Raw genomic sequence first — 6,000 nt, forward strand, 5'->3', positions numbered from 1 at the left:
GGCGGGGGGAAAACAATGGGTCCAGGTGTGTGTATTGCCTCTGGCTTCGGAGGGTCGGGAATGGCAGGAGATGGTACCTGAATGCATTATGGATATGCAGAGGAGCACCACCCTGGCTACGTGACTTCTCGCTTAAAGGGTTATGGCTGTTCCCTGCATCCCTGAGAGCCCTTGGCCAGAGTCGCAAAAGGGGGTTCCATTTAGAAATACAGATACGCGGTATTCATTCATCAAGAAATATGGTTACATAGAGTCTCAGGCAACAGAGAAAGGGTAGGAAAGGGAGCTTTTATTACACAGGGCTTGATCTAGAGGGGTTCGTGTTGGTGCGATACTAGAGTGGTGTTGTAGGATCAGACGGGGTCCCCTTGAGGGCATTTGTGCCAATCTTGATTCCCAAATGAAGCCTCGTTTGGGTGCCCGCCCCCTATAAAATTCCCCAACACTGGGGCAGGGACCTCTCTTCTTGGATGATGATAGTAGAGTGTATGTAGACTGATAGCTCATTACAATAATACCCCCCCCCCAAATCATTTATTTATGCAACAGCAGTGTGTGAAATACAGGATATATTCCCATTTTAGAGAAGGGCCAAGTGAGGTGCAACAGCCCACTCAGTGACTCTAGTGACATCTCCAGTCTACATCTGCTGTTGTCTTTTGAGGTGTCAACTGGGGTGCCTCTGCTGGCAATTCTATGGCTTAGGTGCAATCCTTGGGGTGGTCAAGTGTGTGGGCCATTGTCCACAAATCACAGTTGTCTGTTAGAGCCCCCTGTTGGTCTCTGGCTGCATTCTTGCAGCCACCTGCGATGCCCATAAGGGATTCAGGAGAGGAGAGGTTTCTGGCCCCACAATATTATTTGCAGGGGATGAGGGCAGGCCAAGGCCATGTGAGCTTCATCACTGCAGCTCTCTTACTCCAGTGAACTTCCAATTCCTGATGCTGGCAAAATGGCTTCTCTGTGAGGGAGCTTCCTCTGTATCTCACTGGGGGAGAGGAGAAATGGAGCACCAAACACCTGTCCTCCCTGGCAGGCAAGGGGTTTGGTGCTCTGAGATGTGACCCAGCAGAATTGTTGGCCCCACGGAGGGCTGATGGGGTGAAATAGGCAAACAGGGCTGCACTTCGTTTCCTTTTCCTTTACAGGTTTGGACTTTTCCTGTGGACTTTTCCTGTTTTTTTGAGAAGGAGAAAAAGGTCACAGTTGCGCTCTTGGTGCCTTTCTGTTTTGCAAGTCACCTTTGAAATGAATAAAATATTCAGGCACAGTTTTGAAATATTAACGAGAGAGTTTTCACATGAATCACAACAAATAATATTAATCCACCAATGGTTTGTGCTGCAAAGGGGTGTGTGTGTATGTGTGTGTGTGTGTGTGGCTCAAGGTCTTGACCTAAAGCTGGTTCCCACCACCAGCCCACTTCCTTTCCACATGGGGGGTGGGGGTGGTGGAAGGGTGCTCTGTGCAAAAGCAGATCATGGACTGGCTTCTAAGATTTATGCCCCAAGCTTCTCACTTTGCTCTCAAATGATGTCCAATAAAGGAGGCACCCAAGGAACAAGTAAATTAAATGGTAATTAAAGCTATCAATAAACAACCATTCTGAATGTTTTAAATTATAATCTTAAAAGAACCTTCATAAATCTTCATAAAGAACCTATGGGGGAGGCAGAGAGAAGCTAAAATATTGCAAAGCAAGGGGAAAAAACCATGTATAAATGAGTATCAGTAATAAATATTCACCACTAACAAAATTGATCAAAATCGGGGCCTCCAATAAAAAATGTAAAGCAGAAACATGGCAGCAGGGGCTTTCTCTACTCAGAGGAGGCCCATTGAAATTATACATAGACATGGAAACCTTGGTAGGAATGCCTGCAACCTTTTAGTAGTGCACTTACAAATGCATTTCTAATGCCCTTGAAACTTCAACAGGGATTTAGTTAACTCCACTGTGGTCAGCTAGGAGGACACAGGGGGCACTGCCCATCCTGAGCCAGTTTCACCTATGGATTGTTTTGCGTTCTCCAGCGTCTGAATGTCACCCACACCCGAGCTCTTCATCCTTGGACACCTGCAGACGCTCATGGTACGTGGAAAAAGGCATATACTGTACAGTACTCTGTTTCGGGATGTATATGTCAGCCCTCCTTGTAGGGAAAAGCGAGACTTGGAGGGCCAGTGGTGGTGCCCCCCATTGCCTCCCAAAGCTATAAATCAAGCCTACTTCATAGGGTTCTTTTGAGGAGCAGGGTGCCAACAGGCCCAGTACGCTGTATTTATAGGTGGTGTCATTTGCCTGCCCTTGAAAAGGGGGATTTGATGCGGCTGTGGCAGGTGAGAATTGTAGTTCAAAACTTTGGGAGGGATCCAGGCTGGCCAAAGGTGTTGTAGACAATTAAATCTTTTGAATCTGCGGGGTTGGGGAAAATGTTGGGCCACATTCATTCATTCATTCATTGAATTTAGGTCCAGCCCTCAAGAGCCCAGGGCGGTAAACATATCACACACAAAACAATGGTTTTAACAGCCTTCTAAGAAGAGCTACAGATCTAAACCTCTTTGGAAAAGGCATTCTCTCATCCTGTATCCAGTTTCCTTCAGCCACCGAAGGCACCTGTGTAAACAAACAGGTTTTCAAACTGCTCCTGAAAGGCAATAATGGGGGAGACAGGCGCAGCTTCCCAGGGAGGGGGTCACCACAAAGAGGGAGCCACTACTGAGAAGGCCCTGTTGGGGGGGGGGTCAGTGCCATTTCAATTTTGCCCCTGCTTGTGGGCGCCCAAAGGAACCTGAAACTCGGGTTTCATAGATTGCAAAACATACGTTACTTTAGCTCTTTCACCAATTGATCTTAGACTGGCAGTATGGTATTCCAGAGGCCAGAGCTAAGGAAGCTGTGGGTTGCTGGACTACAACTCCCATCACTCCTGACCATTGACCACTGTGGTTTTTCATGCAAGGCCAAGCATGGCATTTATGGGAGGAGGCCGGAAGGTTGATTGTGAGATGCTGTAAGGGCCAGGGCTCCTGTTGCCCTCCAGATGTGTGACAGACAGCAGCCCCACTGGCCTGGCCATTGGTCAAGGGTGGTGAGAGATGGAATTCAGCAACTTCTGCAGGGCCACAAAAGTTCCCCACTCCTTCCTCTGTGCTAGAATGCCAGCTGTGTGCAGGGGAGCGTTGATTCCAAGCAGAGAAAGGAATGCCATCCTCTGCCATGCCTGTTGCCTCTGTCCCATCAGATTCCTGTCCTCCCAGCTTTCTCTGGGAAGGCGCTTGGGCTGGGAGTGAGCCCAGTCGGGGGATAAAGCAGGTGGCATGGGGGACTCCCCTCTTTCCATCCTGCCACTTTCCTGCATGAGGTCACAATTACTCCCATGTGGGTGCAAAGTCTTCATATGGTCCTTTTTTCCCAGCCTTGTAGCGTAATGACTTTGCCACTAGAGGGCCTCCAATCCAGGTTTGTCCATTGGAAGGCCTGGCAATGATGGTTTGCTCCTGTACAGTTCAGAGTTGCGAATGAATTCCTGTTAAACACTCGTTTCCCTGCTGCTGCTGCTGCTGCTGCTGCTGCTGCTGCTGCTGCTGCTTGTTTTGTAACTGCAGTGAAGAGGGAAGGATCCTTATAGCCTGAGTACGGGCATATTGGAGGGATCCTCTGTTGTGTGTTCAGTGGGTGCAATCCAGAGGAAGTTTGTCCTCATTTCTCCTGACACCCATTATTGGTGATTTCTAGTATTTTAGATTAATTCAGCCAGCCTTAGACAAAGGGTGAAGAAGACCTTTCAAGCTAAGGCCCCCATTTTCCCCAACGGAAAGCTCTTGAGAGGTGTACTCCAAAAGCAGGGGAAGCCCAAGACCCACACAGTCAGACTCTCACTTTCCTGCAGCGCAGCAGAGAATCAATAAATTGCCACCAACCCTTGAAGTCTCCTGTCCTAATAATTCATTGGTTGCTGTTGTTTAATCCCTTTGGAGTAAAATTAAAATTGGAATGCATTGATTCAAGATGCTCAGAAAAGAGGTTCCTTCATCAAGACCTCAAATGCCACGTCAACAGTATTCCTTGCTTTGCATGTAGTTGTTAGGTTAGAGCCGATAAGTAATGAGGCTCAGCTGTCAGACTTGGCTGATAGCCCGGAACTGGAAGGGAGGCTTGCTTTGACAAAGGAACTGGCTGGGAGGGGTGAGCAAATGGCAGAAATAACTCAAACCGCAGAAGAGAGTTTGTCCGAGTCTGTTCCTAGTTCTTTAAGGTTACAGGAACGTAGGAGGGGAGGGTTACAGGATAAGAGGAAATGGCAATTACAGAGAGAGAGGCAGAGGGCGTTGTTCGAGCGTAGGAATAAAAGGAGGTGGACTCACGCTAGAGAGCTAGATGAGTCATCATCTGATTAACTAGTGGTCTTGAGCAGGAAGTTGCAGTCTTTCTTGTGGTTACTTGCCTTTGTTTTGTCTATTTGGAATAAATCTCACTATTTACACACAGACTGTGTGCTAGTCATTGCTGTTGCTTACAGTAGTGCTAGTAAAAAAAGGGTAAAGGGGCCCCTGACCATTAGGTCCAGTCGTGACCGACTCTGGGGTTGTGGCGCTCATCTCGCGTTATTGGCCGAGAGAGCCGATGTACAGCTTCCAGGTCATGTGGCCAGCATGACAAAGCTGCTTCTGGTGAACCAGAGCAGCACACAGAAATGCCGTTTACCTTCCCGCTTGGAGCGGTACCTATTTATCTACTTGCACTTTGACGTGCTTTCAAACTGCTAGGTTGGCAGGAGCAGGGACCAAGCAACGGGAGCTCACCCCTTCGCAGGGATTTGAACCGCTGACCTTCTGATCGGCAAGCCCTAGGCTCTGTGGTTTAACCCACAGCGCCACCCGCTGTCCCTGCATGTAGTGCTAATAAGACCCTGAAGCCCATGCCAGTACAGCAGAGGCCAGAGAAAGCCATGTGAGGGCCGGTGAGTGTGGCAGCCAAGTCACATGAAGCTCCTGGGCAATGTTCTGTCAAGCGATGGAGGACAACACAGTAATAAAAGAAAGCACGGTAACCTTTTTTTTGGGGGGGGGGGGGAATAGAACCTGCAAGCCACGAAAGAAAAGTTGTTTTCACAGTATGTTTTGCTCTTTCTGAATGTTTTTCTTATAACAGTGTGTTTGCTGGCAGGGTGGTGTTGAGCTCTGAGATGATTCTTAATAGGCAGCAGTTTGCTTCATACACTCTTGCGTCCACCTTGTGTAGCAGCCTCTGTGGCCTTATGGCTGGTGGGTGTGCTGTCATTGGCTCCTGCACAGTATTCTTGCAGTTGAGGCCAGGAAATCTCGCCCCTTTCCTCTTTTACAATGCATGCTGTTAAGAGTGGGCTCTCAATCCTGGGCTGAGATTTTTATTCATCTGTAGGGTACTTGAATATGATTATAGCTATTTAAATTCTGCCAGCCAATACTCACTTTTAAAAGGGTTGGAAGATTTAGAGCTACAGTTCTTGAAATTTGCTCACAGACCATAATCTTTTTTAAAAAAAATATTTTTTATTAATTTTTAGTAGAAACAAAACAAACAACACATACAATATAGACTCTGCCCCCCCCCCCCAAGTCCACTTCTGCCACCAGTAGTACCCGTGGGAGTGTGGAGTCAAAGGGGTCCATTTTAAGGCTGGGTTTGGCCTCCCCCCCCCACTCCTCCCCCCTCATCCCTCCCCTGCCACTGAAAGAACAGGGATGGAGGAGCACTGAGGTTTGGTTTTCCCCCAGCTGCTCCTTCAACACAGCAAACAGACAAACAGTAACACAATAACAAATTCCAATTTTTTCTTAACATTGCCTTTGTGACTTCCTCGATTCTCTTCTTTCTGGTTTTCTTAATTTCTCTATAAAATTATGGCGATTTTTCTACTCTAATTCAAATCTTATCCTTATAATATTCACTTAATCCTCCTCCTTCTTCATGCTGCCCCTCCACGGGCCCTCCCCTGCCACCAGAGGAACCCG

The sequence above is a fragment of the Zootoca vivipara genome, chromosome W (assembly GCF_963506605.1).
Source record: "Zootoca vivipara chromosome W, rZooViv1.1, whole genome shotgun sequence".
In the NCBI taxonomy this organism is placed as follows: Eukaryota; Metazoa; Chordata; class Lepidosauria; order Squamata; family Lacertidae; genus Zootoca; species Zootoca vivipara.